At 42.9% G+C, this 25,304-nt stretch overlaps 1 protein-coding gene across 2 annotated transcripts in view; it reads left to right on the top strand.

Annotated features, from left to right (window-relative positions):
* HIVEP3 (HIVEP zinc finger 3) overlaps nucleotides 1-25,304 on the top strand; it is a 457,593-nt gene that overhangs the window by 72,181 nt on the left and 360,108 nt on the right. Inside the window, exon 2 of one of the 2 annotated variants that reach the window (XM_041738462.1) lies at nucleotides 19,879-19,991. The gene's annotated coding sequence lies outside the window, so the exon portion shown is untranslated. Of the gene's footprint in view, nucleotides 1-19,528; nucleotides 19,992-25,304 lie in introns of those variants that run through there. The other variant, XM_041738466.1, reaches the window with a different exon arrangement.

Below are 25,304 nucleotides of genomic sequence, written 5' to 3'. Positions count from 1 at the left end.
AAAATTAATGAGCTAAAAATATGTACCACATTTATTTTTTAAAAGACTTTATTTGTTTATTTGAGAGAGAGAGTGAGCAAGAGAGAGAAGCACGAACAGGGGAGGGGCAGAGGGAGAGGGAAAAGCAGACTCCCCTGCTGAGCAGGGAGCCTGACTCATGGCTTGATCTCAGGACCCTGAGATCATGTGCTGAGCTGAAGTAAGACACTTAAGTGGTTGAGCTACCCAGGAGCCCCATATGTATCACATTTAACCAAAACAGAGAGACATTCTCATTTAAAGAGAGGCTTCACATCCAGAGGAATAATTAAGAGACTGTATATATCAGTCCTAAAGAGTTTCAGTCATAAAATTTCCTTCCTCAAAGTATAAAGAGTAAAGCCAGCATGGTAGACCCCATGTGAGAATAAGAATGTATATAAGGAAATAACAGCTATTCTTCACTTTGAAGGAGTCCACAAAGGCTGGCTGGCCTATAACTGGGGCGAACCGGGTTCATGAGAAGTTCCATAAAGTATAAGTCAAGAGTGTGATCTTGTCTTAGAGCAGAGTCAGAGCCCAGGTCCTTCCATATTATTGTGTTAAGGTTATAAGAATGAGTCTAAGAACCATGTTGTCACTAACAGAAAACAAAATCTGAGGCAGAGTGTTTATTGTGTGAAGTTCAGGAATTCTTGAACTGCAGACTTCACCACTTGTGTCTCTGATCATTTATTTTATGCCTAGGGGAAAATCCAGGGAACCACTGACTTTCAAATCCTTCAAGACCTGCTGTTCATTTGTCAATTCTCACCCTTACTTTTCTTATGGTTCTGATAAACAGCATTAACCAACCCCTTTCTGTGGCTTGGTTACATGGATTATCTGGGTTCCCTTATCACACTACTTCACCTTCTGGGCCTTCCTCTTTCTCTTGTCCCCTTTTACATTCATTCTTGGCATTCAGCAGATGTTATGGAGCACTTATGTAGGGTACTATGCCACATGCGGAGAATAAAAGGCTGAACCACATACCCATGGTCTACACTAATGCTGTTTATAGTGTAGTGGGAAGGAGTAAGATAGACATTAAACAGACATCTAGAGAAATTGATATAAAGTTGACCCTTAAAAACATGAATTTGAACTGTGTGGGTCCACTTATATGTGGATTTTTTTCTGGACAAATACAGCATAGTACTGTAAAGGTATTTTCTGTTTCTTATGATTTTCTTATCTCTAGCTTATTTTATAATAAGAATAAATATGTAGTACATATAACCTACAAAATAGGTGCTAATCCACTGTGTTATTGGTAAGGCTTCCATTCAACAGTAAGCTATTAAGTAGTTAAGTTTCTGGGGAGTCCGAAGTTATACATGGATTTTCAACTTCTCAGAGGGTTGGTGCCCATAGCCTCATGTTGTTCAAGGATCAATGATATATTTTGGTTCACACATATAGAGTAGATGAGGTGCTATGAGAGGCAATAATAGGAAGACCTTCTCTAAACTGACTTCTCTAACTGTAATAAGAGAACTCAGCTTTGAGGATGTGGCATTTAAGTTGTGATGTGAGGGATCAGACAAATGCAAAGAGAAGACAAAGTTCCAGCAGAAGTAAGTGTGTACAAAGGCCTGAGACAAAAAAGAGTGTTGATACCAGAGGTCCTGAAAGCAAGCTGGTGTCATATCCTGGACACAGCAGTATAAACAGAAAAGAAGTATGTGATTTGTCCACATATGGAATTCTTTGTGCAAATCTGGCCTCACTACTTTTAAGGGTATCTTCATGGATAAATGCCCATGATCTGTTGTTCAGTGAAAAGAGTAGTATCTTGAATATGTAGTATCATTCTACATTTGACTATACATTATATTAATTAGGACTTTCAGGTGCAGGTCCTAGGAAGCCCAGTCAGAATTTGTTTTAGCAAAATAGGCATTTATTAGTTCAGATACCTGAAAAATCCACGGGTAGGGCTAAAATCAGGTCTGGCTTTATCAAGGTTTCAAATGTTCAAATGTTCTAGACCAGTGTTGTCCAGTAGAGGTAGGATATGAGTCACATGCATCATCACTTAAACATGTAATCAGTACAAAAATTTTGAGTGAGGTATTTTACATTCCTTTTTCTTAAGTTTTGGAATCCGGGGTGAATTTTACATCATGTCTCAATTTGTACTAGTCACATTTCAAATACTCAACAGCTACATGTGGTTAGTGGCTACCATCTTGGACAATGCTGTCAAGGCCTTAGATCCTCTCAATTTCAATACACACGAGAGTGAACCAGATTGTCTTCTGGAAGGCTGACCTTCCAGAAGCTTCTTTGGAAGCTTCTTTGCATCTCACTGGTGCTTTAAAAAATCAGGTGACTATGTGAATTAGCATTGTGACTAGGAAGAAAGTGATTTACTCCATGATTTAGGCCCAAATCATATGCTGTACCTCAGGAGTGCAGGAAAGGGGTAAACCCCACCTGATCTCCGTGTATGGGATAGATATTTGTTATTTTGGTCACTTGGTATTCAGTTATCTAGTTTTGGGTAATAGTGTTTGGGGAGTCTGTCCTCCCTATATGGAGGACTGAAAAGCTGATTGTTAGTAGAAATTATTTCTAGGAAATGAGATTCCTAGGGTTGCAAAGAGAACTACTTTTCTTTTTCTGTTTTATATATTTCAGGTTTTAGTTTCTCGATACTAGCATGTACTGTTTTATTTTTATTTTTGTTTTTAAAGAAGAGGATAGGTAACTAAGGTTTTCTTGTTCTAAAATGGTTAGTACCAGGGGGCCTGGTAGCTCAGTCAGTTAAACATCTGCTTTTGGCTCAGGTTATGACCTTGGGGTCCTGGAATTGAGCCCCATGTCCAGCTCCCTGCTCAGCAGGGAGTTTGCTTCTCCCTCTCCCTCTGCCTCTCCCACTCCCCACTCGTGTTCTTTCTCTCTCTCTCTCAAGGAAATAAATAAAAGTCTTTTAAAAATTGGTTAAGAACAAGTGGGGGGAATAGTATAATACTAAGGTAACCAAATGTTTTGCTTTGGCTAAGAAAGTCGTGGATTTAAAGCATTATGTATATTGATAAGGTTGATTCAGAGTTTAAAACAGTATCTTAAGAGTAATTGGGCAATTTGATGGAAACTTTGAAGCCCAATGAATTGCAGAGCATTCACGTTTTGTATTTCTGTATCTCAGGAAGCAAGGCATTCCAAGAGTTAATTTTTCTAATAACTGAAGCTTACCCTTTAAGCATCAAAATATTTTAATATTAACCACTTCTGATGAACATATTGCTCTGATGTATTGCATATTTTCCCAACTTCTTAAGTAGAGTAAATCAAACATAATTGAACTACTTTAGGACACAGGTTATTGCAGAGTTTTCCACCTGGTGGGCAGCCACTCACTGGTGTGTTGTGAATGGATTTCAGGTGTGTGGAAATATGATCCACCTCTTATGGAAGCCAGGAGGGGCTTGGGGTGACAGAGGCCCCTGGGTCAGGTAATTGCCTCTATCTTCCCCAGTGTCTCATGTAAATGGAATCATTTTCTATGTATATCTTGACTTGGAAAAGGTAGGGAAGCACTAGTTATTGCTTTGGGTTAAAATTCGAGATCCTGGCAGGGCCACCTGGGGTGGTACTCCATCTTGGGGTGATTTCAGGGGTGCTTTACATTCACCCTTGAACTGAATTTCTCCAGATGACTACTGCCCTTTGCTCTTTGTGGCAATCTTTACTTGCTGGCAATTGCCATTGCTTCTTATTGTTTTTGCTGTCTTTTATTTTTTTTTTTAAAGCTATCAGTTCTTTTTTTTTTTCTTTTGGTATTTTATATATTTATTCAGGAGAGACACAGAGAAAGAGGCAGAGACACAGGCAGAGGGAGAAGCAGGCTCCATCCAGGAAGCCTGAATGTGGGACTCGATCCCGGGACTCCAGGATCACACCTTGGGCCGAAGGCAGGCGCTAAACGGCTGAGCCACCCGGGGTGCCCTGTTTTTGCTATCTTATTTTACACAGTTGTTTAGGTAAGGTGAACTATGCTTGAGTGTAGCTTGTCTCTCCCACCTGTAGATTTAGTAGTGATTATACACCATATATTTAAGATAAGCTTAGAAGGTCATGTTGTGAGTCATTTTGTCAGAGGTAGTAGATATGTTACAGAGTTCTTTATTATTTATTTTTATTTTTAAATTAATTTTAAGTTGAAAAAAATTATATCTTTTATTTGTATTTGAATTTGAGTTCCCTATTCTTAAGAATTGTGGTATATTTGTACGTCATATATATTATACCATATGTAATTTCAGGCAGACTACAAATAAATTACTGGATGACAGGATCATAATGTAGTGTTTTAAGGAAGAAAAGAATATTGGGTATGTATACAGAGAGAGAGGGAGAAATTCAGAAAATATGGAGGGCAGTTATACCCTTTTTTCAAACCAACCTCATAAAGGTCAGTTGTCATGCTCTCTCAACAAATGGTCTCTTGTTACCATTCTGAAACCAAATGTCTTTCTGGTCAGACAACTGGTGTTAGCCAATAAGGCATTTCTGATGCTTTTGTGTTCTTATGCAAGGGTGGACCTCTTCCAGCATTGTAAATGACAGAAGGAAATACTCAATGGGCAACACAAAATCTTAATTAACATTATTCTGGGGCACTCAAGGTCAGCAGTTAAAAGTAAGATCTTAGTAGTCTAACCTGGGGTTTAATTCTGGTTGTACCACATACTAGCTCTGTATATTGGACAAGTTTTGAAATCCCTCTGAGTCCCAGTTTTCTCACTGAGTTTTTATCTGATGAAATGAGAAAATATTTGTATTGTCTCTGGCTTGTAGTAAGCGATCACTAAATGGTATTGTTCCATTTTCATTATTGATGATGGTGATGATGATAAATGAAGTAGTTACTGGTTAATGGCAAGACTTACCTTTGGAAAAAACATCATAAATAGTAAAACATAAGTATGACATTTTTCTCATTGGCCTAATTTTGAGTAGTCAGTCACCTGTTGTATTTCTCACTAAATAGTGACATGTATGAAAATTCTGAAATTGACTTAAATGGGCTAGAAATTCTCTAGAGTTAATTTATTCTTAGCTAGCCATAATGTTTGCTGTGTAGCATCATATTCTTTGCCAGGCAATTGCAGACTGGTAGGTACTTTCAGCCAGACAATTGTCCTGGATTATAGCTGACTGATAGTCAGTTCATATAGGTTCCACCTTCTACTTTATGAAAATTGGTATACATCATTTATATTTTACTTAAACTCCTATGGGACTATCCCCCATATCTTATATTTCTCAAAAAATAACAGATAGAGGTGTTTCTGGGACATCTGTCATTGCTAAGGCCCTTAGAGAAATTTCCAAGAAGGCAATGATTATTCTGATCACCTGCCATATCTTCTCCTGATTGCTATTGCAAAAGATGCATAAGTGTATCTTATCACTTATGCATGTTTATCATAAGATTAAAAGAAGTAGGGTTCTGGTTTCTACTCACAGATGTAGAGAGCTTGAAAGAGAATTACTCCTGAACTCACAGTGAAAGAAGTCTTGACAAACAGCAAATTCACAACTTTTCTTGAGCCCACTGGAGTACTGAGGTTCTTGGGAAACTAGCAGTGTCAGAATATAGGAAGAGACAGGGTCTGCAGGGAGAAATGAGACATAAGCACTTACTTACCTGGGCAGGAGGCAGCCAGACACCTGTAAAAATTCAGTCAGGGTGATTGCTGAATAGGTGGAGTCTGGCTGAGTGCACACTAGCAAAAGAGGGTGAAACTAGGGTCCACAAATAAGATCCATGCCTTCTGGCAGGCATTTCTCCATGAACCCACCATGAGCTCACAGAAATGGTTGGGAGAGACTGCAGAAAGTCTCCCTTGTGGTACATTGCTGAAGAAGAACAGAAGTTGCTGTGGGAGGGGTAAGAAATTCCACTAGGACCCTTTTTTCCCTATGAATAAAAGCCTTAATTTGTGTAGTATGTGTGTAAGGATGAGCACTATCATCCTTAGGATACTGGTGAAATCCTACTATACCTAGAGAAAGGGAACAGGAAAAAACTCTTAACTCCTAGGGAAATGAAGGTACATGTACTAGATTCAGAAGTAACCCAGAGGTGGGGTAAGATTACTGAGAAGACTACACCTCCAGGACTCAGTGATGCAGTGCTTGTCTAAGACTGAGGCTTAATCAGAACAACAGAGAATGCTTCCTTCTCTCCATTCCCAAACCAGGTTAACAACAACAACAACAAATTAAATTAAAAAAAGAAAGAAAAGATGGAACAAATATGAAAACAGCTAGCAAGATAGTAGATTTTAATTCAGTCATCTCAATAACCACATTAAATGTGAATGGTCTAACCACACCAATTAAAAGATAGAGATTGTCAGATTGGATTAAAAAAAAGCGAGACCAAACTATACAAAACCCACTTCAGATATAAAGATAGATGGGTTAAAAGTAAGAGGATAGAAAAAGATACCTATGCAAACAGTAATCAAAATAAAACTGGCGTCTTTATATTAATATCAGACAAAATAGACTTGAGAGCAAAGGCTTTCTCAGGGATAAAGAGTGATTAAATAATTATAAATAGCTCAATTCTCCAAGAAGTAACAATCCCAAGTAGGTGTGTACTTAACAACCAAGTTCTGAAATACATAATGCAAAAACTGTTAGAATTAAAAAATGAAATAGACAACTTCATAATTAGAGTTGAAAACATCAATGTTTTTTTCTCTATAAGTGTTAAGTAGGAAGAATGTTAAGAATATAATGACCTGGGATCCCTGGGTGGCGCAACGGTTTGGCGCCTGCCTTTGGCCCAGGGCGCGATCCTGGAGACCCGGGATCGAATCCCACATCAGGCTCCCGGTGCATGGAGCCTGCTTCTTCCTCAGCCTGTGTCTCTGCCTCTCTCTCTCTCTCTGTGACTATCATAAATAAAAAAAAAAAAAAGAAAAATTAAAAAAAAAAAAAGAATATAATGACCTGAACAATGATGTCAACCAACTTGACCTAATTTATATTTATAGAATACTCCTCTTTACAACATATCCTTCTGTAGTGCATGTGAAACATTCACCACAAGATGCTATATTTTTGCCATAAAACAAATCCTAACTTTAAAAGAATACAAATTATACAGAGTATGTTTATGAACCACAATGGGATTAAACCAGAAATCAGTACAGAAATATACCCAGAAAACTCCCAATATATGGAAAATATACAACATACATCTAAATAACCTATATGTCAAAGAGAAAGAATTTGAAAATATTTTTAACTGAATGAAAAGGAAGCAACATGTCAAAATTGTGAGATGCAGCCAAAGCAGTGCTCAGGGGGAAAATTGTAGGTTAAATGATTTATATTAGAAAAGAAGAGGGCCACCTATGTGGCTCAGTGGTTAAGTGTCTGCCTTTGGCTCCGGTTGTGATCCCAGGGTCCTGGGATTGAGTCCTGCATCAGGCTCCCTGCAGGAAGCCTGCTTCTCCCTCTGCCTGTGTCTCTGCCTCTCTCTGTGTTTCTCATGAATAAATAAACAAAATCTTAAAAGAAAAGAAGAAAGGTCTCCAGCCACTAATAGAAGCATCAACCTTAAAAATAACTAGAGAAAGAAGAGCAAATTAAAACTAAAACAAACAGAAGGAAGGAAATAATTAAAATAAGAGCAGAAGCCAATGAATTGGAAACAGAAAAGCAATTCGGAAGTATCAAACCAAAAGCTGGTTCTTTGAAAAGATCAATGAGGGATCCCTGGGTGGCGCAGCGGTTTGGCGCCTGCCTTTGGCCCAGGGCGCGATCCTGGAGACCCGGGATCGAATCCCACATCAGGCTCCCGGTGCATGGAGCCTGCTTCTCCCTCTGCCTGTGTCTCTGCCTCTCTCTCTCTCTCTGTGACTATCATAAATAAATAAAAAAATTTAAAAAAAAATTTAAAAAAAAAATGAAAAGATCAATGAAATTAATAAACCTCCAGCCAGACAGACCAACCACTGGGATTGCCTAGAAACTGCACCCTGGTAGTAATGAGCACATTCAGTGCCCAGATCTCAGTTTCGAAAAGCCAATTACAGGAACCAGAGACTTTGAGACTGAGAAGGGGAAATACAAGATGATCTTGGAGCATCTGTGGTGCCACAAATAAGGAAGTGCTAATCAACAACAACAAAAAAACAACAACTAAAACAACAGAATTATGTGAAATACAGGAGCTCTTGTGAAAGAGGTCTCAACGGTCAAAGCTGGAGCAATTTTAGCCAAACAACAATAGCAACAACAACAACCCAATATATTAGGCTATAACTCAAACAACAAAATAAATATCCATGAGTTCATATTGGTAAAAACCAAAGTAGAATAATCTGGTTATTTAATGGGGAGAAAGGATAATTCTTCTCATAGAAGAATTCCAGTTAACAAATGTAGAGAATAAGGGAAATAGAAAGTCACCATTGGAATACCACAGCCATAATTGCTGACAGTTCACATAATGAATCCTAAAATTAGTGAGTGAAAGTCTGAAGAGAAACAGACATTTGCATGGATTCAAAGTACTCTCCTCCAATTTTTGTCAACTGCAAAGGGAAAAATAGTAGCTTTATAGTGGAGAAATCTCGAAGACATTACCTTAACCAAGGGATCAAGGTTCATATCACCACACATACTGACATTATGACCCCCGCCCTGATTGGATGTATGAAGCCACATCATTTCTGTGGTATTGTTGCCGAAAACTATAATTCCATTCTAATCACGAGGGAACATCAGACAAACCCAAATTAAGGGACAGTCTACAAAATACCTGACCAATGCTCTGTTAAAGTGTCAAGGGCATAAAAAACAAGGAAAGACTGAGGAATAGCCACAGATCAGAGGAGACCCAAGAGAAAAGACAACTCAATGCAATGTGCAATCCTGGATTGAAACCTAGAAGGGAAAAAGAACATTAGTGGAAAAACTGACAAAATTAGAGGAAAATTTATAGTTAATAGCATTGTACCAATGTCAGTTTCCTGGTTTTGATAATTGTACTATGGTTATATGAGATATTAATTACCCTCAGGGAAACCTGGGTGAAAGATATGTGGGGGTTCTTTGTGTAATCTTTACAACCCTTTTATTAGTCTAAAATTATTTAAAAATAAAAAGAAAACAAAAAATTGGGAGAATTTTTGATAAAATAGCTCCAAGGAAATAAATAAAAGCTCTTTTGTACTATCAGGGAGTAGTATGGACACCCTTAGACTCTAAATGAGACTTGTTTAGAAGAGCATCCTGCACATGCACACTACCTCGGCCCCCTGTGATTCACTCTGCTCTTGGAACTCCAGCCTGAGAATTACTGATGGGACCATCTGACCAATTTATTTGAAGACATCCTCTTTTTAGAGCATTCCTTATTAACTCTTTCTAGATCTTACTTTGGCTTTTTATCCTGTCTCAACTAGGTCTTGGAGGTGATGATGACTTTAAAATACTTTTTTAAAGTTAATTATCTTTATCTAAGAAAGGATGAAAGTTTTTTTCCTCTACTCTTATGGATTAATCACTGGGGCCAGGGGGTACAAATTGGCAGTTCATCTTCTGATTTAAACTGTTTCTAGCCAACACAGCTTTTGTTTGTTTGTTTATTAGATTTGCAAGGAAGCATGATCGCTATAGCTCTCTTCTGCATATACCATGCGGTTTCATACTCTTATGTTATTTGTATGGTCCCTGAAGGCATGTGAGTTTTTGATCCCAGGTGAATGTAATAAATTACATATAATTTGTGGTGCTTATTCATGATCTTTACTAGTCAGAGCCCTTTTCCAGTCTGACTGAGATTTCTGATCCTGCTCCTATCATTTTTTAAGATTCCTCTCTAAAGTTGTGGCCTTAAATCTGCTTTTTATTATGACTTCCCCATGTTTATCCTTGCAGCATTTTTGGGTGGGCTGTGAGTTGCCAGAAGGGAAACTTCCCCCTTCCCATACATCAAACACACATGGAGTTTATTTAGCATGGATATGCAAACTGCCCAGAAGCCAGGTGGTCATATGGAGTGGGATTCATGTGGCCGGTCAGTACAGGAACTGGTAGGCACCCAGAGTCCCCATTTAGGGCACATGACCGCCATGTCACTGGCTACCCAATGTAAGATATTACAAGGTCTGAGAAGCTTGTTTTGTGCTACATCATACTCCTTTTGCTCCAGAAGCTTCCAACACAGGAGGAACTTCTCCAATCACGTGGCTTAATGCTTCCTTAGAAGAGAATCCTTATCATCATTGGGTTCTGGTTCTTGAATTCAAACTCAATCTGGCAAGGCCATATCATCATCTGGGAGAAAAAGTAGAATCAGACTTCAGGAGCTGGTTATCTGAGCAGTCTCTGCCTCCAACTTTCTGGCATATCAGAAAGCCCTTGTCCCTATACCTTCCAACTCCATTTCTTATCCTGACTTTAGCCAATGGTATTTATGTAATACTGTTAATAGACTGAGTCTATGGATGTGATTTTTAGACTCCTTCATCTGTTAGAATGTCTATATCACATTTATTCTATTGGTATCTGGACTTGGCAAAATTTGATAAGACCATAGCTTTCTTTCTTTCTTTCTTTCTTTTTTTTTTTTAAAAGATTTTAATTATTTATTCATGAGAGACACACAGAGAGAGGCAGAGACACAGGCAGAGGGAGAAGCAGGCTCCCTGTGGGGAGCCTGATGTGGGACTCAATCCCAGGACCCCAGGATCATGACCTGAGCCAAAGGCAGATGCTCAACCACTGAGCCACCTAGGAGTCCCAAGACCATAGATTTCTACAGCAGAAGCCAGTAGTAATTCTTCACTAGGATTTTTGGAATTACCTATGGAACTTTAAAGATGTACATTTACCAAGGCCCCCCTGTAGAAACTTGGGAGAACCTATATTTTTCCAAAAGTCTACAGGAATCTTGATATACAGTCACAAACAGGATCCTCAGGCTGCCAGGAACTTTAGCTCACATATTTTCTTAATTTATCTTAATATACTTAAAAAAATATTTCCAGTCATAAAAACACTCCTGCTGGAGAATCTGTGTACTTCCTGGTGATACTTAACATCTGCCATGGGTCCCTGAGGTCCCTGATGGACTTCCTCACATATTAAGGTTTAAGTCCTCCAAGGTTTTATTGTGAGTGTGTGTGCTTGTGTGTACGTGTGTGTGTGTGTGTGTGTGTGTGTGTGTGTGTGTGACTTTAGATACCAAATTATTTACTTTTAGGTAAGCAAAAGCAAGAAGGGGGATACATCTTGGCCTTGGCTGTTTTTTTTCTGGCATTGGAAACCACCCCACCAAGGCCTCCAGACAAGCTGAAGCATGTGGAAAGAAGGACTTGAGCCATCCTGGGGTATTGTTCCACTCTAACCAGTGACATCTTCTCTAAGGAATTTGAAAGAAAACCACCATTAACTTCATTTCACTGTCATCTTAGGCTTCACATGAAGAGTCATCTGACCTTACCTCTCTGGTGGGCAGATCACCATTTTTGGCATGATATGGTAACTTATTTTCTGCCTTTATCATCATATCTTCCTTCTTTATTTTTGGAAGAGGAAAGAGCATGAGGTGGGAATCAAATGAACCTAGGGTTGAATCCTCATCTGATGGTCACCTCAGACAAAGAACAAAAGCCTCACATTCATCATCTGCAAGCTAGGTGGGAAATCTGGCTTTGTGGTAAGGCTAATATAACCCTAATTTACAAATAAGGAAATTAAGCAAGAAAGGATTAGACAATTGACTCAAGGTCCACGGAGTTTGAACCCAGATGGTCTGACACCACTCAGAAGCCACCTGCTCCGTCCTGCTGTGCAGTTCTACAGAGGGCCAACATGAACTTCTTTTCTGTCTCAAGATGACCCAGTGTAGTAGAGGTTTATGGAAATACTGTCTAGTGTTCTACATTGGACAACTCTTAGACAAGTGCTTGGAGTATTTTCATCTTTGGCTGGAACCTGGCAAGGAATGCTGGTAGCCAAAGGAGGGTGGGTGTGCACATGGACTCAGGCTAAGAGGGATTTGAATGAGCTGTGGTTTTCTGCCCCAGCAGGAGGTGTTTGTAGTTACCACATCAGAAAATTAAAATTACAACTTTCAAAATGAATGAATGAATGAGTGAATGGAATATTTAATAAATGACATAATAATGGAGGAATTCCCAACAGAGTGCCTGGAATGTATTAAGCGCTTCATAACTGCTTATCTCCATCTTCTCTTCCTCCTTCATTTGAATTTAGCTTAATCTGTTATTTCTTTCCCCATAAACTGAGGTCACTCTCCTTTTCCTTACATCATTCTTAATCTTGATCAGGTGTTGATGAGCACTGGCTTTAGGGTGCTACAACTAAAGTGCCTTTTGCAGAGTGATATGAGATGAGAAAGGATGGAAGCTACTTGGGATTATGGAATTGGGTCCCAGATGTCAGGGTAAAATGATGGACTGATTCTCACGCTATGAAATATAATGGAGCTAAATGTAAGGTCTTGTGATGGGGCCTAGAAAATGAACTGCATGAGTGCAGAATGGGAGAGATGTGTGGCTGGCAGCCACAAATGTGAAAAATACCTGGGAGATGAAATTGATAGTTGTATTGGTTAGGGCACAGACTCAGTTGCTATCATAGACCTAAAATAACAATGGTATAAATAAATGAAAAGTGTATTTGTCTCTGATAAACTGAGAATAAGCAGTATAGGGTGGAATGATGACAGGACCAGAAACCCAGGCTCCTTCTATCTTGTTGCTCTGCTACCCTTTGTACACAAGGCTATCAGGTTCAAGTTTCCAGTCACTGGGAAAGGCAAGAGAGAAGAGAGGGCACGATCCTTCCCTTTAAGAGCAGGAGTAGGAAATTTTACAGTTTACCTCTGCTTATTTCCCACTGGCTAGAACCTAGCCTCCTGGCCATACCTTCCTACAAGGCAAGGGTAGGAAACATAGTCTTTAACTAGTAGCCATGGACCTAGCTAAAACACTATTGCTAGGTAAGGAGAGGAGAATGGATACTGATTGAACAATTTGGAGTCTTATAATTAAATCATATGATACAATAATGCAATCTGTTTGCCAAAAAAAAAAAAAAAAAAAAAGTCTTGGGCAATGTTACATTGTGTTGATAGAAGTATAGTATCTTGTAGAACTGGAGTTGGCAAACTTTTTCTAAAAAGAGCCAAATAGTAAATATTTTAGACGCTGCAGGTCATGTATGGTTGCAAATTGTTTTTTCTTTTTTTTCTAAGATTTTATTTATTTGAGAAAGAGAGAGAGCACAAGCGAGAGGAGGGACAGAGGGAGAGGGAGAAGCAGGCTCTCCGCTCATTATCATTATTGTCGTTGCTGGGCGATCCCGGGACCCTGGGATCATGACCTGAACTTAAAGGCAGATGCTCAACTGACTGAACCACCCAGGTGCCCCTGCTTGCTTTTTTTTTTTTTTTTAAATAATCCATTAAACATGTTAAAACCATTCTTAGCTCACAGATTATAAACAAAAGTAGCCTGCACGAAGGGCTATTGTTTGCCAACTCCTATTCCAAAACAATGATGGTGATGAGTCTGGGACCAAACCCTAAGATGTACAAGAACATGTTTAGGGTTGGTGATCAGGATGGAAGGGGACTCTGGATGAATTTTCAGGAGTGGTTATTGAAGGAATTGGTTACTTTTAGTTTGGAGAAGCTCACATTCTTGATGGCATTGTCTTCAGAGATTTGAATGTTAGGTAGTGTGTATCCAAAGGGAAGAACTAGAATCAGGGAGAGGATTACTAGAGACAGGCTGTAGCCCAGCATAAAGGACTATTTATGGAGATCCTATCACCAGGCACTGTACTGAGCACTTTACTTAGATGATTGTACTTTGTTTTCAACAATCACATCAGGTAAGTGTCATTCTTACCTTGACCTTCCAGGTGATATAAAGCAGCATTAGAAGGTTTGATAACTTGCCTGGGCATGCGTGCTACTAAGTGCTAGGGTCATGGTAACTACAACTCTCCCATGCAAATTAAATGAAATTAGGTATGTATATAATTTAGCAGCACCAGACACAGAGTGAGTGTTCTTGCAGGCCCTAATCACTATAGATCCCATAGGAAGTACTCTGTCTCATCATGGTGCCCGTATTGGTTTCTTATGGCCACTGTACCAGATGACCACAAACTTGGTAGCTTAACACAAGGTATTTATTTGCTTAGTGTTCTGGAGGCCAGAAATCTGAAATCAGTTTCACTGGCTAAACTCAAGAGATCAGAAGGGCTGTGCTCCTTCCAGAGCCTCTAGGAGAAGACTCTGTCCCTTGCCTCTTCTGGGTTTATGGTGGCTTCCCAGTTTCCTTGGCTTGTGGCCACATCGCTCCAGTCTTAACCTCTCTGCTCACATTGCCTCCTCCTCTCTGCCCTCCGCCTCCCTCTTACAAGGATACTTTGATTACACTTAGGGCCCTCCCTGATAATTCCAGATAATCTCCCTGTCTCAAAATCCTTAAATTAACCACACTTTTTTTTTTTTTTTTTTGCCATGTAAGATAATAGGTTTTCCAGAGATGAAGAAGTATAGATATCCTTGGGGCCCTACCATATGGTAGTTAAGCAGAGAGTGGATAGCCACATTATTTTCTTAACACTATTAGGAAAACAAAACCCAACTTTATAACACTCTATGATTTATTGATCAATCATAACAGCTACTTTTTCTTGTGTTTTTTTTGTGAAGATAGAATATATTTTGTATAAGGTATGATTGAAAAGTAATATTTTTTTTAAATAGGCACAGTCTGACATTTATTGAGTAATATGTTCTTTGCCCTATTGATTTAAAATGCAGTTTACAGCAAATGTTACACTTGAATCTGTTACTTGACTTTATTCATTTCTATTAATCCATTTTGTAGGTTTCCAGATCTGAACTATATGCTGTTTTATTTACTATAGCATTAGAGTGTATATTTATAGTTGGTAAAATGAGTCCCCCCACCCCAATTCTTATTTTTCAATTTTCTTTTCTTTTCTTTTTTTTTTTTTTTAAGATTTTATTTATTCATGGGAGACACACAGAGAGAGAGAGAGGCAGAGACACAGGCAGAGGGAGAAGCAGGCTCCATGCAGGGAGCCCAATGCGGGACTCCATCCAGGGACTCCAGGACCACGCCGTGGGCCGAAGGCCGCACTAAACCGCTGAGCCACCCAAGTATCCCTTCTTTTTCAATTTTGTTGGCTAATGGCTCTTCTCCTGTTTTCTGTATTATTGTGTATTTTGACTTGAAAAAACTTCCTTATTATCATTTTAATATGGCTGTGGGAAGAGGGGAGATAGATGGAATTCTAATTGCCTCCCATAATGATCCTCTCCTCCTATTTTTTATTCTAGTGATTTTACTTACTCATCTCTATTGAGATTTTCCTTTTGTTGTTGTTGTTGAGATCATATGAATGTTTAATTCCAAATATCTCTCTTTCTGCCTCATATTTCAAAACTTCTAGCAATTAAACTTTAGAACTGCATTATTAATTGTTTTTATATGTAACCATACCTTTTATTGACTTTATTCCTCATTACATTTCTTATATAACATATCTTCTCCTTTCTTGAGTCCATTATTCTGGCTTATTTTTTTTTTCTTGGCCAGAATAGACCTTTAAGTAATTTTTTAAAAATGTAGTAAAGGGTATTGGGGTGATATAATTTCTGTGTCTTTGAACATGTCTTTCTTTTGTCATCACATATGAGAGAAATTGTAGTTTGGCAGCTGAGAGAATTCTTGAGTTACAATAATACTCTCTTAGAAGTCTGTAGAAATCGTGCCACTGTCTTCTAACAGAACATTGAAGATGAGAAATATGATATCAGTCTGATTTTCTTTTCTTTTAAGCAGCCTGATTTTTCTCCCTTATCAGGAAGCTTGTAGTTGTTTCTCTTTGTTCTTGGAGTATTGGCCTACATCTAGAATTGTGTATTTTTTTAAAAGATTTTTTTATTTATTTGAGAGACAGAGAGAGAGAGAGACAGACAGACAGAGATAGCGAGCGAGAGAGTATGAGAGAGGTAGGAGAGGGAGAAGCAGGCTCCTCTCTGAGGGACCCCGATGTGGGACTTGATCCTAGAACCCTAGGATCATGACCCGAGCTGAAGGCAGATGCTCAACCGACTGAACCACCCAGGGGCCCTAGAACTGTGTATTCTTTCGGGCATATCCCTGCATAGCACTCACACTTATATGCTCTAAGGCCTAAAGTCTTTCTTCAACTCAAAGAAATAGTCTTTTTTTAAAAAGATTTATTTATTTATTCATGAGAGACACACACACACACACACAGAGGCAGAGACACAGGCAGAGGGAGAAGCAGGCTCACTGCAGGGAGCCCGATGCGATGCGGGACTTGATCCTGGATCCTGGGATCACGACCTGGGCTGAAGGCAGGTGCCCAACCACTGAGCCACCCAGACATCCCTCTTCTTTTTCTTCTTTGATTATTGCTTTCTCCTTCATAAACAATGTTGTCTCTTTCTGGAACTCCTGTCAGACTAACTTTGGATGTTTGGGATCTCTCTGTTACATCTTGTCTCTCATCAGATGACTTAAATAACCTCCTCCTCCTCCTTCTCCTCATTCCCTAAGGAGCTGGGGTCTTGCCCCAATCCAGCCTTTGACTTCTACCCATATTAGGGACAAAATTCCCATTTTCCAAAGATGCTGTGAACTGACTTCCATTCTGTGTGGACAGAATCAGCTTAGTTCCCAATGTCCTGTAATTTGCTTCTGAACCAATGCCCATGACCCTCGTTGACTCTCTGATCCTCTGAGCTTGGGATTCTCCCGGACTTTTTTCTGGAAACCTGTGCACTTTCTTCTTAGGAGGTCTATGCAGAACCATGACTTTTATCAGCACTAATCAGCTCTTGCTAACCCACATTCCATCTACTTTACATCTTCCTCATATTCTCCAAAATGCTGGCCTTATTGATGGCATCTTTCTCCGGCTCCCAGCACTGCCACTCATATATTGGTTATATAATTTTTTTCCCAGAGGAGTGGGAATAAATGTATGTGTCCAATTTATTATCCCAGAGACAAAAAGCCCCAGAGTGGAAATAGAGGGGAGCATCATTTGGTTTCTGGACCAAATGACCTTTCAGCCTAGCTCTAGGAGGCTTTTCTTTAAAGACTAAAGAATAAAGCAGCATAATTAAAGGTTTGAGAATCAACTTTCACAAAAAGGTCCAGAGAGGTAGGGTTTAATTTGGTCAAGGAGAACAGAATAAGGTGAGACAAATGGCAAGACACATTAAACCTGCTGAAGACAGGACAAGAGGGACCAAGCTTACATTACAGCCACGGTGATGCGAGTTGGTCACTGCGAAGACCATTTAACTCTTAAAAACTTGTGGGGTATCACGAGGCATTGCCAAGCCAAGTGAACATGCTTCCTTCCTCCCTTCTCTGGTTGTTTTCTGGAGGGTCAGGGCTGTTCTGTGCAAGGGAAGAGGATGGACTGAGCCACCTCCTGGGTTCCCTGACAGCCTTGGGATATCATGATTATGACACCTTGGTGCATGTGATGTTGGATGTGGAATGAAGAACAGCAGCAGATAAACTCCCAAGGGTAAAAAAATAAAATCTTAAAAAAAAAAAAAGAAATCTTGTCTTCACCCCAGCCCCACTGATCATTGTATTTTTTTTTTTTTTAAATGTGAGAGACTGTTTTTGTCGGGAACACTTTTTCCAAATCTTTAAAACCAAGTGGAGAAATCTTCAGTTTCTTCCCCAACATGCTGGGAAGAACAGGAATTTGAGCAGCTCCCTCTCTCAGCAGCTGGAGGCAGCCCTGGCTCCCAGCACTGCTGGAGATTCCATCCACATCCCCTGGCAGTCCCCTCCCCCCAGGGCTGGGTACATAGAGAAGCTGGGAGAGGGCACCGGGCCAGGCCAGGGAGAGGAGTGCCGGGCCCCCTGTGGTAGGTCTGAGCCTTGTCACATTGCCTCCTGGGCTCAGGTCGCTGGTGGCCGTGGGAGAGCCAGTTGCAACCTGTGTGGCTGGTGACATTTCCGGCTGCCAGTGCCCAGCCAATCGGTGACGGGCCCAGCTAGCTAGAGCGATGACACATGAAATATGATAATTTTCTGCTAAGGAGCCCTGTAAGAGAGGAGAGAAGAGAGTGTGTGTGTGTGGCTGGGAGAGCTCAGCATAGGCAGTGCCTGCCACGAGGTGGGAGAGGACAGCCCATTGGTTTTAGTGGTTTGCCAAAGGAAGGAATGGACTCTGATACTAGGGCTAGAGGGACATGCCCCAGGGAGTGGCTGTAGGAACACCAGGGTTGCTCTTCAGGTAAGGTGCTGCTGCTGCTGCTGCTGCTGGGTGGAAACCAGAGAGAGAAGCAGCCAGTGCCATTCTGGAGCTCTGGGGCTCCCAGGGTGAAAAAGAAAGGAGCAATTTCCTTCCTTTCAGGCATAAGTGAGGTTAGGAGTTTTGGTTCCTTTTTGGTGCTAACCTCTTTATTTTTTTTTTATTTCTATTTTTATTTTTTTACCTCTTTAAAAGCTAAAACAAAATTGGAACAAATACCACCTGGGTGGCTGAAATACTTAATGAATAATTTTTTTTTTTTAAATTAGGGCTAGGGGTTATCTCCCCCTCCCCCACTGCATTTTGCTACCTGGATGCTCAGCCTTGCCCAGAGAAAGAAAAAAAGTGTCGTTAACACAGTCTTGAAGAAGGGCCTAAGTCTGAATCTTAGAGACTCTAAAGGTTCCGGTGGTAGTTTTGATTCCAGACTTTGGTTGGAGGAAGAAAATGTCTTGGAATAAGATCTGGTCCTAGATTACATTATACTTTTGAAATAGTGCCAGCATGATTCTTTAGTTTGAGGACATGGCACCTGAAGCCGTGGGGCAAGATTCGGAAAGAGCACCCTGGGGTTAGCTGTTAAGGTGGCGAAGCCCACACTTCCTCCAGCCCCTTTGGCAGGCTTCCTGGTCCTATGACAGCAGTTGGGGCTTGCGAGGGGCGCCCTCTGTGCTGACAGTCGTCTCCCTGCATTGTCTGACCCTGTGAATATGTGTGTTCAGAAGTGAAGGATCATAGCGTTTACATAACATGCTGATTAGTCACTGAGAAGCCCATCACTGCAATAGATGTGTGTCTCTAGCTCTACACCTTGCATTTGCATTCTCTCTCTCTCTCTCTCTCTCTCTCTCTCTATCTATCTATCTATCTATATATATATATATATATATATATATATATATATATATATATTTTGTTGTTGTTGTTGTTGTTAAAAAGCCACAGATAAATGAAATCACGACCACTCTGTCATGATTTCACAGCCGGCCCTGTGGCTGTAGGCGTGGGACTAGGCTTCGTGCGCTCGGAGGAGTAGCTATTCAGAAGTGGTGATAATTGGTGCTCTGTATCTTTAAAAGGTTAAAACCCCTTTCAAAAAAGGTCTGGACTCTTAGTGGCAAAGACGAGCGAGGCATGGGTTGGCTCCGGCTTCAGCAAACAGCTGCTGATTAGATTCTGTGTCTGCGGGCTGGATTCATTCCGCGCCTTTCAGCAGCAGGAGCCCAGGAGGGATGCTACTGTTTGGGTTTCTGGTCGTGATTTATATTTATTCAGAGGAATAGCGGAGGGTGGATCTGCGCCCGGCGCGAGCATGCTCACAAGCAGCCGACGCTCCCATTATCCGGCCGCCTAGTTCGCGGCCCATGTCCGCGTACGCTCCGTGCGCTTACGTGTGTGTGCAGACTCCGTGCATGCCCGGGGGACAGGTGCACGCACGCGCTGTTCTGTACGGACCGTTCTCTCAACGAGGTCTCTACCCCTTACTTGAAACAGGTGTGCATGAGAAAAACGCCCCAAGCCCCGACTGGCCGGGATATTCCGTGAAGAAGGGCTGCTGGATCCGCGGGGTCCGAGGACGCGGGCCAGCGCGCCACCCGAGGCCGGAGGTAGGGGACTCGGGACTTCTGTGCGGCGGATGCAGCCCTGGCGCCGGCTTTATTTATTGTGCTTTTTGCCTGCGGCCGCCACGGCGACGGCGCGCTGCGTTTCCATCTTGTGGTTGCCGCTCGCGCTCGCGGGCACCGCGTCCGCGTCCGCGGCGGGGGCTGAGCGGCTGCTGGGCGGGGGCGCGGCGGGGGCGCGGCGGGGGCGCGGCGGGGCCTCGAGCGCCCCCGCGCCCCGGGACGCCCCGTGCTCCAGCGGCGGCCTCGCCCCGCGCCCCCCGCGCGCAGCCCCCGCCCTCCCGGGACCCCGGGACCCCCGGCCCCGCGCGCCCCTGAAGCGGACCGCGCTGCCTCCCCTGCCAGCGGACCCAGACAGCGAACTCCAGCCCCGCTGGGGAGCCTGGCGCTGCCGCTGGCCAAGCGGCCCCCGCCCCCGCCCCCGCACTCGCTCTCCAAGCCGGGCCCCACTCGTTACCGTCTTTTCACATTAGAGACCCTGGTGGTGCCGCCTGGCACCTGTCCGCAGGTGGCCGCGAGGCCTGGCCGTCCTGGCACCCGGCCCCCCGGTTGGGGTGGCAACTTCCGTGGCTCGTGGCTCGGCCCTCCCTTGGACTTGGGGGGTGCAGCGGGCTTTGGGTGTCTGGCAGCTGCAGCCAGGTGCGCCCCCGGCTCCCCGCTCCCCGCTCCCCGCTCCCCGCTCCCCGCTCCCCTCCGCCGCGCTGAGCCGCATGGTGTGTGCGCGCCTCGGGGGTGGTAAAACGGGCTCGCGCTCTGGGCCTTGGGGGTGGCGGAGAATGGGGTGTGCGCTGAGCTGGCCCCCGCGGAACGTTCTCCAGCGCTTGTCTGCGTGATTATGTAACCCCCACTGAAGATCAGCCCGTGCGCCCCAGCGCCCCGTGGTCTCCCGGGCCTGCCCCGGACCCAGGGAGCTGGGTCCCGTGTTTAAGATGTTTTTATGTAACTGTGTGTCTGCTGGGGGGGGGGGGGGGCAGGGAGAGCGTGGGGAGGCGCGGAAGGATTGGAGCAACTTCTGTGAAAAACAGGGGCAGAGAGCACGTGTGTACTGGGGACAGGGTGGGATGGACTTGGGGCTGCTGTTGATCTGAAGACCCTCCCACAGCCCTTTCCGCTAGTCATTGCTTGTCTGAATTTTCCCTTTGGTCATCCCACCCCTGTTGAACCCTGTAGAAAGTGTGAACCACTCCTGCGGAGCCCCTAGGATCCTAACTGAAGGGGGAGGGCGGTCCCGAGTGCAGGGTGACCGCCCAGGCGCACTTGCTTTAGGTCCCAGCTGTTTGTCATGCCTCCCGGAGGGGAAGAGCTCCTGCCCTGCTAGGGTTTCAGTTTTGCTCTGGGGTTAGGCTGCCCTGCGGGGCCTGAGAAAACCTGAGGCCAGCTGAGATGTTTGGCATTTGCTCTTTAAAACTGTGATGACTTTTGCAGAGGCTGGAGACCTTGGGCATTCTTGCATTAAAATGTTGTGGGTTTTTTTGGGGGGGTGGGGGTGGGGGAGGGAAGTAGGAGAGTAGCCGTCCTGCAGCAGCATCTGCAGGCAGGAGAGGAAGGTGTATATGACACTTTACTCTCCGTTCTTCCACCCCATTCTGTTTGGTGAAGGCACCCAGAAGACACAGGATTGTCACATGGGGCTCCTTTATCACACCCCTTAGCACCTCAGTCCAGGGCCACTGGGTAGACTTGTTAAATTTGATGGGAAAGTCTGGCCTCTTCAGGCTAAAATTGTTTTCTTCTCCCCTCAGCACCCTGGTGGGTCTCCTTTAAGAGCCAGCTACTAAAGTGTACACAATGCAGCAGAGCAAGATGTATTCAGCTGGCACCGTTGTTGGCTTGTCTCCGCCGATTATGTTTCAGAGGCAGCCACCCTCCTCGGAGTGGAGAAGGGTGTGCTGCCTTCAGGGTCCTTGCCAAGTGGGCCTTTGAGGCGTTGAGTGTGTGAAAGGGACCAGCAAGTAGAAGATGCATTTAGTCTGAAGTCCTGGCAGGTTCCAGGCCCCAGCTTGACGGGGAGATGACGTGGGGAAAGCTGTGTGACAACTGGATGGCCTAGAACTTGTCTCTCACTTCCTGCTCTGTGAGTTCCTGATGTCTCTCAGGTTCTTTCTGTCTCCACACTGTCCACCAGGGAGATCCTGACATGCTGTCCTTCGTTCCATTTCTGGTGGGATCACAGCATGTTTGCAAAGCTACAGACGCACAGGGAAGGCAGGGCAGGGCACACTGGCTGGGTGAAGAGGCAGCTGGTGTTTCAGGCCAGGCTTGGCCACATGTTGACCGATGTTGTGTTTCATCTGTGAAGTAGGTGTCATGAGCATAGCCTTACCGAGCCCACCGAAATGTCTTGAGCAGAAAATGACGTGAACATGGGCTCTGTAGCTAGCCGGCATGAGGATAACACCACAAGGATCTGAAGCTCACATTTACGCAATTTCACTTACCCCGTTGGGACCTTCGTGGTATAAAGCAAGAGAGATGTCCTAAGGTCCATGAGCTACAGTTCATGTATTTTGACCACTGCAGAACATTTCATACTTCCTTTCAGGCGTCTTCGTTTATGTAAAGCTTTAAGGGGCTTGGTTTTAATTTGCCAGGTACCCCTAACAGATTGGAAGAGATTGACGTAGTACTTACTGTACAGGGGTTATCAAAGTTCTTTTTGGTAAGTGCCAGTAAGAAGTACTAGTAATGTAAGAAACGGGAAAAAGAAAACAGATGAAATGAAATTTAAAAGGCACGGGAATTAAAAGCATAGAGTTTTAGGGCATCTAATAAAAGTACTTAATGTAAGCAATACAGTGAAATTTTATGTATTTTGATAGGTCCTCAGAACTCTGTTTTGTAGCCAAGTAACTGATGCTTAAGATGACCTTTATGCATCAAGAACAGTTTTTTAAAATTTTTATTTATTTATGATAGTCACACACACACACACACACACAGAGAGAGAGAGAGAGAGAGAGAGAGAGAGGCAGAGAGAAAAGCAGGCTCCATGCACCGGGAGCCCGACGTGGGATTCGATCCGGGGTCTCCAGGATCGTGCCCTGGGCCAAAGGCAGGCGCCAAACCGCTGCGCCACCCAGGGATCCCCCATCAAGAACAGTTTGAATGACATTTTGTGTGTCCAGTGTAAGAAGGCATGAGATTTTGCAGTAAACCCAAGGATTTTTTAAAAAAAGATTTTATTTATTTATTCATGAGAGACACACAGAGAGAAGCAGAGACCCAGGCAGGGGGAGAAGCAGGCTCCTTGCAGGGAGCCTGATATGGGACTCAATCCTGGCACTCTGGGATCACGCCCTGGGCTGAAGGCAGACGCCCAATTGCTGAGCCACCCAGGTGTCCCTCAAAGGATTTTTTTTTCTTTTATTAGCATGATGTTTAAAGGAAAAAGTGCATTTGTGAAGGATAACAGAATCCTTGAAGTTTCTTGACAACCAGGGGCTTTCTGATCAAAATTATAACTGTAAAGCACTCCAGTTGAAATTAATTAAGAATTTTCTGACCTTTTGCTGAAACTTAGCAGAGAACTATTATGCTGGTATTAGTACTGCTTATGTTCTAACATTTGATGCTACAGAAGATACTAAGAGGGAAACACGGGAACCTCAGCCTGTATTCTTGTGACCGGAGACACACTTAAGAGCCTTCCTGCTTGGTGACTTTAGTGCTGGAATTAATTGGAAGAGACCCCATGATGGAAAAGACGAAGTAGGAGAGGACAACGCTAGTGGCGTGTGTCTCTAACGTCAGGGTGGACAATGTGGACTCCCCACTACTAGTGTGCTGTTGAAAAGCTAATCAGAAAAATGAATCCAGGCTGTCATGGCAACACTCTCATGCTGCACTGTGGTGTTTATGCAATTCCGACACCGTGCTCGAAACTGGAAGGGTATCTGAGTTACCCCAGCAGTGCTACACTTTGCCTGGCCCAGTGCCGGTGTTCTTAGTTAACAATTTATTCCAAAAACAAATGCAGATAGCAGAAACAAAAGCAGAGGACAGTGAATTGAATGCTGACACTTCTTAAAGAGTATTTTTGAATCTGATGCATATATCAGAACTGTGAAGACACTAATTTAAAGTAGCAGAAGAGTATTTGTTCAGTTTCTAGATGCACATAAATTATTCGTTTTGGTAGATCATTTGAAGACATTTTTGAACTCACTAAAAAAAAAAACGACAACAATAGCTGTCAATAACAGGCCATTGAATATGATCAGAAGTGTTCAGAACTGTCCAGAAGTTCCATATGTATAAGCCAAAGGGTTACTGATGTAGTAAGGTAGAGAAAAGGGTGTTCTCCAAAATCAGGGGGCTTGGAAGTAATGTTTGGGGGGGTGACAGAACCCCACTCAGGGGTCACACTTGGGAATATGTGCTTGGACCATAGATCCAGCTTGTTGATGAAAGCCATGCATGGTGGTGAGGTGATACTTCCCCTCATTACTAAGTGTTACAAAATATCAGGTGTGGCTGGCATTCTTGTGAGAAAAAGGCCAAGAGTGGGGCTTTATATCTGCACAGAGGTGCAGTGGACATGAACTGAGAATGCCCCTCAGATCTGGGGAGGGAAGTCAGGGTAGAAGCACAGGGAAGTTTGTCTCAGGCATCTTGGAAACTCTCTGAACGCACATGGGTCCTTGGATTGGGGTTCAGGGCCATCTTTTTAAAAAAGTGAGGAATGTGTGCGTGCCTGGTAAGCAAATAATAGCCACGAAGAAAAATAAAAGTAGTGTCATAAATACATGACACGCTCTGCTGACCCTCTGTCACCAATGTGAGTCTGTTCAGCCATTCATGGGAGTTTCAGGCTTGGCATTAGAGGCTGAAGCTATCTTGAGATCAGAGGAGCCCTGATAAAAAGGAACTGATTTAGTTTTGATAGAGGGAGAATTCTGAAAACCCTCTCCATCAAGAGTCAATACAGCAGACCCTTGACGTTTTTTTTTTTTTTTCCCCTTGATGTTTTCTATGGATAGATCTCAACCCGTTGACAAATCCCCAGATTTGCAAATGCAGAAGTATTTGCATAGGCTCTTGATTTGCTTCTGAATCAGATTTCTGGCCGGAGAGGAGAGGTCCCCATGATTATTCACAGCCCACCGATGATGAGGGCCTTTTCAATGTGCCCTCAAGGAAATGAAGTTTCTCTCACTTCCAGAGGGTTTCTGTTTCCCTCTCTAGCTAAGAGACTTGCTCTTGCCCTGTAGCTTTATGATGCATCATTAACACGTGTGCTTCGGGAGGAGGAAGATTGCCATTAGGGGTTGTTCACGAATAGCTGAAAAAGTGAAAGTT

This window comes from Vulpes lagopus, chromosome 23 (assembly GCF_018345385.1).
Source record: "Vulpes lagopus strain Blue_001 chromosome 23, ASM1834538v1, whole genome shotgun sequence".
In the NCBI taxonomy this organism is placed as follows: domain Eukaryota; kingdom Metazoa; phylum Chordata; class Mammalia; order Carnivora; family Canidae; genus Vulpes; species Vulpes lagopus.
Note: the sequence above shows the minus strand (reverse complement) of the source record. Positions and strands in the feature narration are given on the sequence as shown.